Consider the following 8,917-nt stretch of genomic DNA (forward strand, 5'->3'; position numbering starts at 1 on the left):
GTATTCGAACCCGGATTGCCTTTCAGGTATGAGATGTTATACCAAACGTAACATACTTGGATATTACATCAGGTTGTATACCTGACCAGTTAGAGCGAAATCCGGGTTCGAATCCCAAATAAGCGTGATGATTTTCCAGAATTTCATCCCTATATATATAACTTTGTACCCGTGCGCGTGACTGCATACAAAGTTACTTGTTCAATGCAGTGCTCCGTCTATTTTTTGTATTTAATTAAGTAGGATTTATCTTTTTAATCTTTCTCTGCTGGAAAGGTTTCACAATATTGAGAATGATTTATTGACTTTGATAATTGATCATAAGCTTCATTAATAAATTTGAACTTGGTGCATCTCCGCTATTCATCAATACTTAATTACTTTTTAATTTCATAATTCATCCACGCCCTGATTATTCCGGCTATTAATCATAATTAAATTTACTTTTTCCGGTTTAGAACCTAATGCCTGAGTAATTTCTCGTTGAATCTAAAGCATGCATATATTTGAATTACTAATCCAGCAGCGTCAAGAATACCTCATATAAATTATTTATAGGTACTTTCCTTTCGTGCTTCGAGTATATTCATAGTCGTTTTTGTGTGCTGAGGAAGAATGTTGTTGGTGATTTTGGGATCATTTTTCCGAACCTCATGAGTTTCTATCCGTAGGAGTGTCATTGCTCCTCTGGCTTTATGTGCTGTTCGTTTGCTTTAGATTTTACCTTTGCTCGAGTTTTATTGGGGGATGTGAACATTACTGCGTAGCTCATTCCTTTCTCCCCCAACGCCTCTTGTTTTCCTTCTCATATGCCTCGTGCTTAAAGGTCAACGAGCCTAGGTTTGTGACCCGTTAAGATAGCAGATCGATTCGCACCGTGTGCCGAAATTTCTCCGTTGGGCCTCACTTTCCTGCCCTCCTGATGCGGGCATGAGGGTATAAACGTCTCTACTGACGGTAATTTAGGTGGGCCGTATGACCCCCATTGAAAGCGAATGGCTACGTTGGGAAAGACAGACTTGTTGCCTTTTCCCTCTCCCCCGCCCTGCCTGTCGTGAGTAAAAAAAAGTAGTGTTTTGAGCGAGTATCAATCGCGAAAAACAGGATTTAAAAAAATGCTTTTTATCTGTTGCCACTGCGGATTTAAGTTTCATCTCCTGGCCGCTTTGTATTTATTTGCATTTATTTAAACTTTACTGGTTCACAAAGCCGACCTCATTTGGGGATTAGTAAGCTTTTTAACTTTGTCGTTCTAAACACCTTTGACGCTGTAAGCCATTGGACGTGATGAACGATTTAATTACCAGGAATAATTCACGTGTTTCCCGCCGGGTGTGGTTGTTGGTAAATGGTACCAAAGTTTCGAAGGCTGAGTCTGCCTTCGCTTTCAGGGGTAGAATGTGGGTAGAATTTGGCTCCGCATTCTACCCTTAAAGACGATGCCAGACTCAGTCTTCGAAACGTTGGCACCAATTATCCAAAACCACACCCGTTGGGAAACCCGGGAATTATTCCTTCAAAATATACGCCGGGAAAACTCACATTCTACAATTTAGTTACAGTTTACGTAGATTGTGAGAACGAAGCATATTTGCTTCTTCTAAAGCGTTATTTTTGTTACATTCGTTTACGACAAATTTGGAGTTAATGGAAAGACGAGGGTGAGAGTTAGAATCAAGCATTATGGTTTAATATTAAAGCACTGAAATCCTGTCTGCTTTCATGCGCAAAAACGTAACTGAAATCGTGTCTGCTTTCATCTGCTAAAACGTAAATGAAATCGTGCTCAATATTTTGTTTATTGACTTACCTTTTGGAAATAAAAGCATGGGTGTCTTGCAATAGATTGATGCGGAGGCTCATAAAATTATCCTTTATGAGAGACATTTTTTACTGTTGACTGAATCAATTGTTGGAAGGAAAAGAGATATTTTTTTTCAAAATACACATGACTGAACACTGAAAATATTTTATGAAAATTCTGTTAGTGTTATCTGTACATTGTGGTTACGCGTTATTTTTTCCTATGGTCAGGCCTCACGCCGAATAAAAATTGAAAACTCAATGTAGGAAAGGGTCCAGGCCGGAATAGCGTATAAAATACTTCATATAAACTTGCCTCACCTGTTATAGTGAACAATTCTGAGGGACTCGTATAATTTCACCATAATAAGTTTCAGTTTATGTTTGAACTTACTGCAGTGGAACTGGCAGTAAGCGGCATATTGTTTTTAAATAATGCTAAACAGTACGATTTTTTATAAGTAAAACTGGTTTTTTCAATTATTATTATTTGTAAATTAGAAATAAGTATGACGCTAAGTGTATCTTTTGCTTAAGGGGTTGTAAAAATCTTTATTGCCTTTATTCACACTACGTGTCCCATTTAATGTGTTTATATGGACGATAGAACTAAAAAACACTGTTTTCCTATGCGTTACGGTCTTTTAAATTTAAATATCCTTTGATATTTCAATCGACTTTTAATGGAGATTAGCTATTATATTTGTAAGTTGCTCGTTCAATTCGTATTTCAGGTTTTTCATTTAATATCGTTTTTGTTTATGCAATGGTAATTTAATTGGTATACTTTCCTTGGGTGTCTTTATGGTGTTATTCAGTTTCATGAGTCTCGATTTCCCAAGCGGGGCTGTATGCTCGATGAACTCCGAATGCTCGGAAATTGGAAAATGACAGCTTAATTCTAAACTCAAATTAAAATCTTCGGTCCTCAAAGAAATGAAAGAATTCTTAAACCTTTTATTCTTGGGGATATTATTTTTTTTAGGAAGTCGATAAACGCTTACAGTAAACGCATCCATAGAGCTATGGCTAATGAAAGAAATTTATGCTTATTTCGGTGAAAAATCTTTTTCTATCGTTAATTACGCGCAACGACACATATTCAAATGTGTTTCTAAATTTTATTCATTCTTTTCTGTATATTTATGCTGTTTAACAAACGGTACCCATATTTTATCTTAGCTTTACTTCATTAAGATTAATTAAGTATCACTTAGTCTCTCTCAATGTCTCTCTGTTATCATTAATTATGTTATGTTCCGGTTTTTATATGCCGTTTAGTCATTGAAATGGTTACGTCCCATTAATGGATTGATGTTAGAGTTTTGCAGGATTACATATTTTCCTATGATTTTGTGATATTTCGATCTTAATTCTAATTAGGAAGAATAAACCTCAAGATTCATTATTATTCCGGTGTAGAGAATGTGCAAACATTTCTAGGATTCCGCATCTGGTGACTTTTTTTTATTTCTGCCACCTTTTCGAGAGAGGACTTGTCTTTTACCTTCAAGTTTTCTTTAAAACTCTGGTGTACCTCATATAACTGTGGACTTGAAATACCACCCATGTTTAAAATGTAAAAATAACATTGAAAACACTAAAAAACTGCACTATCGAGCACTATCAAACCCTGGACTTTTTTAAAGCATAGAAGCACATTTTTTCGCACAAACATTTATTTCTTTGAATACTCTACATTTCTTGAGAATTTTTTTGTGTTGTTCTGAACATTTCCCAGGACTTATCACTTACGAAATCACGACGCGTCGCGACGTCAGTGTAAATATTTATATCAGCAATTTACTGTGATGCCAGAATAATGAGGAAAAACCTAATTGGTGGCGCGCATCATGTATACAATACCGGTATAGCACACCTATCATCTACATTATATAATATTCATTGCTATGGAAGTGGTTCGTTTTTATTCATAGAATTTGTAGCCCTCATAGGTACCAATGCTCTCTACGCCTATTTACTGAAACGCCATAAACTTTTTATTTACAATATTGTTGTTTTCATTCTCAGGAAAACGTATATGTATTTAAGGGATAACAGTAATTTTTCTTGGGCAATACCAGACCGATAGCCACTGATGTTGCTTTTTTTCTCGTTGGTGAATTACGGGGACATTTTTTAAGCTGCGGCAATTTGAAGATGCATTTATGTGTACGTCAGAGCCGTTATTCGCCCTTTTCATCCATTCCGCCAAGAAAAGGCCGCTGCTAACCGTCATTATCGTCGGTAGTAGGTGGGAGCAATCGATACCCGCCGCGGTTCTTAATGTGGATACTTCGAATGAGAGGCCCCTTCTATTCTTATCTACCTCTTGTATCTCACCAAGTCGCTCACGTGCTTACGCCCTTCACATTTCACCTTTTTCTATGGTTTCTCGTACCGTCTTGAGTGCAGGAAGATTGACTCTTACTCCTACTGCTGTCTCGTGTAATTCTTGGGCTTGTTCTTTCGTTTCCCGATGCCTAGCTCTTTCATCCTTTATTCATTTTTTCACTACCGCTTTGTCCTGTAGTCAGGGTTTTATCAGTTTTTGTTAAATCCGTGATCTTTCCATGTCTCTGAAGGAGTACTTTTCCCCAGTATCTTGCTTCGGAACAAATGGAGTAAGTGAAATGGCCGCGCAATATTTTTATTCAGAGTCCGCGAGAGTTGTCGTGAGCGAAGAAAAAAAAAGATAACTGTCTGGGCCTCTGTCTCCTGAGGAAAATGAGTCCAATGTCTCTCCAAGTGCAGCATTTCGCTCTACGCTGCAATCAATAACATATCCTGGCCAGACAAAATTATTCATGTGTCAGTCACTTCGTCCCATGCAATTTCGAATCAGTATTTTTTTATTTTGGGTTATAGAGGGTGGAGAAAAATTGTGTTACGAAATTTTGACCCTGGATAGATGATGCCATTATGAATCAAAATTAACCATGATATTCAGGTCGAAAACGCATCTTTTAAACTACAGATGCTTTGAGCCAAGCGCTCTGTTTGGATGCGAGTTTGCTCTTTTATCTGGCTGGCCTGGACAACTCATTACTTCGAATGCTTTGACTGCCGGAGATGAACACGATTTCATATGGTGCTTTTTCGCATTTGTTCTTAAAGGGAATCGGAATTTAACTCACCTCTAAATTTAGCCAGTAAAAGCGTGACATAATGTTTTATTTTCAATCATCTATTTTTTAAACTCTCTAACAAGGATGTGATGGATTAATTTGTATTACCTCCGTCATCGCCCGTTACCAATAAATCGTGATAACATCTGCCTTCATATTTTTTCTTTTTCGGAATCATTCTCATCTTGTCATAATCGCCCCTTTTTTCTGCGTATTTTCATGCTGGTACCATCAATATATTACTTAAATAAGATTCCGAGTTATTCATTATACGAGTCGGAAAATATCTAATGCCCTGTGATGACTTAGTTCCGATATGCCTGCGTATACGTTTGTCGGATGCTGATTTCACCCCGTCATTCAGGCTGGACCGTATCTCGCGTGGCGCACAATGCTATCTCCATTCGTCCCTCCCATTCCAGTATTTAGAGAACTCGCCGCCAGTGTAACGGTTCCTCCATTTTGTTTCTCTTTTTTTGTGCCATGTCACCTTCGACTCATACCGTTGTTTGGGATGGGGCAATATCGTTTAGTCCCACGTCGACCGCTCGGAAATGCGCGCGGGGCCGGGGGTTATCTCGGGTTTTTATGGCCTGGTAGAGCATCGAATCCTCTTTTCGACCACTCGAAATCAATTGCGCTCACCGACGGGGCAGAATGGTATGAGCGGGAATTGTACAGGAAATGGAAGGGATATATCAGCGAGAGAGCCGATTTATCGAACGAAAAGTAGCGGGATGAAATGCAATTCTGGATGAGAGCTTAGGCCTTCAGTGTTATAGTGGTATCTCTCGTACTGGAATGCACGTGATAGGGATTTTCCGGTCTGAGTGATTATGATTTATCTTCTCTTGCCAAACATTCGATCCTGGATTCAAATCCTTTGAACTTTATTTGCGGAATTTTGTGTGAAATATTTAGTTATATTTTCACGGTTTGGAAGACCATTGGTCATGCTTTTCTTTATCTTTAACAGAACACAATAGATTATGTATACTTGCAGAGGAAGCTCCAATCCCAACCAATCAGCCTTTTTCCGGTCGTATTACTTGATACGTATTTCTTGTTACTTATTAACCTATCATTTGGAATTTTCAGGATATGTATAGTACTTTTCAAGATATGTATAGTACACACTGATAAACCTCTGCCTCAAAAGTTTACCTCACTATTTTTTCGGAGCTAATACTTTGAAATATACGTACCTACTGGTAAATTTTGATCAGGGTCTAGATTAATCTATCATGCATCATTATCACAGGTTAACAATTCTAACATAGAGCTAGTATAAACCATTTTCGGGTTAACTGCGGCGTGTAATGAACATTTGATACTAAAATTTTCATTCCTCCTGCTGGAAAATTCATCAGCAGAATTATACTAGTGCATTTAATCGCTGTAAAAATCTAAAAAAGGTGCAATTTTTGCAATTTCCAAGTTCCTTAAGAAAGGCATTTAACACCAACGTACTTCTTCGCTGCCGTCACATCCTTCATTTCTTCTTCCGTGTGTTCTTTTGCAAGGAATCCCTTCATCTGTACTGCCAGCCACTTGTCCCTCGGCATTTGCCTTCGTCAGGCTATTATGCCTCAAGATAAGGCATGTATAGTTGTTCCTAATAAACCTACCCTGAATGTTTCAGGATGATACTGAAGATATAACCGAGTAATATGCCTAGGAAATAGGCGACAGACTAACGGTCTAGTGGAAGGGATTTTTCTTCTTAATTTGCATGCATAAAAAATTCGTTATGTGGGAATTACCTTATCACTTATTTTTTTTCTTCTATAAAATTGAAAAATGAATTTGATTACCATTAAAATTTAATTTAATTTTCTTTCTTTTCCAATAGATTGGCAGTCTGAAGAATTACTACCTACTGGAACACAGCCACGTACACAAGAGGTCCACATCCCACAGCGCGGTTCATCACGACGCTCTCCGGACTGAAAACGAGGTAAGACTTTAATTTATTCATTTTTTTACACGCCCTCTTCTGGATTAAACTAATTAGAAAAGCATTAAGTGCAAATAATGTTGTGACTTCTAGTATAGTCACTTGATTCTTTACTTAGGATTCCTCGATCTACCAAGATGAGATGATTTTCATTTCGATTCCTCTGAATGGCCTTTATCGACATTACTTACACATTTAGTCAGTTATTATCAGGAAATATAGAGGCCTCTGATTTTCATTCAATTAATAGTGCCATCAAGTGCTTTTAATAATGAATGTATTTGACCGCAAAACACTTTGACCCAATTATTTTTTGATAAATCAGATTCGCTGGTTTGGATTTGATTTTTGGAATGACGCCGCTCGTTTTAATTACTTTCCTAATTATTCGACGATGATGCTTAGATCGACTTAGTTGATGGAACCGACGTGTCATAAGTGCCTGGGAAGTTTCAAGCGTCAGAGTTCGGAAACATAGTGTGCGTTAATTATTTCCTCATTTACAAAATATCTCATCCGTATCTCCTTAAATAAGTCGCTTCCTAACTGTTTGTTGAGTCCTTCTAATTGGACGTGTTGGTCTTCTAATTAATCTGATCTTGATCGGACTATAATTAATATGTTTGTGAATTTTGCATTAGTCCTCCAACATTTTAACAACTGGAATTTTAGTGAATGAGTTGCCAAGTCACTTGAGTTTCGAAGAAAGTTTTTGGTCGAATCGCTAAAATCCCTTTCATCAATATTAGTTTTGATCGATTTTTTACTGAATGGTGATAATCTGGAAAATGGAGGAAATCATAGGTTTTATAGGTTATTTGAAACTTCCATAGCCTAACACTGTTATTATCGTTATATTAATTGATTACTAATTATGCTATTTTGATGTCTTTGTATGCTTCTGGGGCAAAAGTCGGTGGAACAAATCCAATTCCAAAATTGCAAAGGCACAGGTACGACAGAAAATTTTCTGAAATCCTTGTAGAATGAAATATTTACAGAATCTTCGCAGTTTGAGTACAAAGTGACATCTCGTTTTCATGTATTATTTGAGATAATTTTCCTAAAATACGGCTACGTTTTTCAATAATTGGTATTGTTCGCCTTATTTATGTATCAATATAATTTTCGCAAAATTCCTACAACCCTCGACTGGTAGGTGAGGGAATTCTGAATCTTTGCTAATGCTAGCAACACAGGAGAGATTTGTCGTAAAACAGAAATGGAATTAGGAAAATCTTCGTTTTTTTAGTCCCTTTTACTCTGCCACCCGTGTGGGAGTATGGAGCATGGATTAAGGGTATGTATGTAATTTTAAATAACAATTTAATTCTGGATAATTTATTGTACTTTTGCGTTGTTTAATCTAACACGTTTTTGTATCTATAGATACCCAGGATGTAACTTGATTGGATTAATGTATTTGGGGATATAACGATGTATTGCGTTGCGGGGCAGTGTTTTATTCTTTGGTAATCGATAAATTCAATCGAGAAGGTTAGGAGAAAGTGATTTAGATTACAATTACAGGTATATATCAAATCCCCGTCTCAATGTAACTTTACCGTTAGCTTAAAACCATTCTTTTATGTTTTAAATTATCCGCTCTTTTGAGGAAAATTTATTGATAGCCACATTCGCCAATTGGTGTGTATGTATTCTTAATAGCCTTTTGCTGGAGAGTTTTTTGTTAATCCTATCCTTGGACGAATATGGCCATTATGTTATTTTTTGCTTGGCCAAATCTTTTATTTGCTTTCCGTAGTATTTCTACGCTGTACAATTTCTTTAATTCGGTATTTTTTTTTCATATTCTGCTTCACAGGTTTCCATGGAGATTTTCACGGTTTAAATTGTCTGACTTTTCTGTCCTCTCTCCTGCACTTACTCGTCCATAAACGTATCTTCCACCGACTTATTTTATGTCTGTATTTTGAAGACATTTGTAATACTTTGGATTTCCGGTGCAAACGCCTCCTCCATGCTCCCCCAGCATTTTTTCTCAGATTATATATTTTTGCCAGTTAAT

At 37.0% G+C, this 8,917-nt stretch overlaps 1 long non-coding RNA gene across 1 annotated transcript in view; it reads left to right on the forward strand.

The window, feature by feature from the left end:
• The window catches only part of LOC124166897, a 422,752-nt gene extending 415,868 nt beyond the window's left edge, over positions 1-6,884 (forward strand). The window contains exon 3 of the long non-coding RNA XR_006866539.1: positions 6,784-6,884. This is a non-coding gene — a long non-coding RNA (uncharacterized LOC124166897). The remainder of the gene's footprint in view (positions 1-6,783) is intronic.
• Positions 6,885-8,917: the final 2,033 nt, after the last annotated feature.

Source organism: Ischnura elegans, chromosome 10 (genome assembly GCF_921293095.1).
Source record: "Ischnura elegans chromosome 10, ioIscEleg1.1, whole genome shotgun sequence".
Taxonomy (NCBI): Eukaryota; Metazoa; Arthropoda; class Insecta; order Odonata; family Coenagrionidae; genus Ischnura; species Ischnura elegans.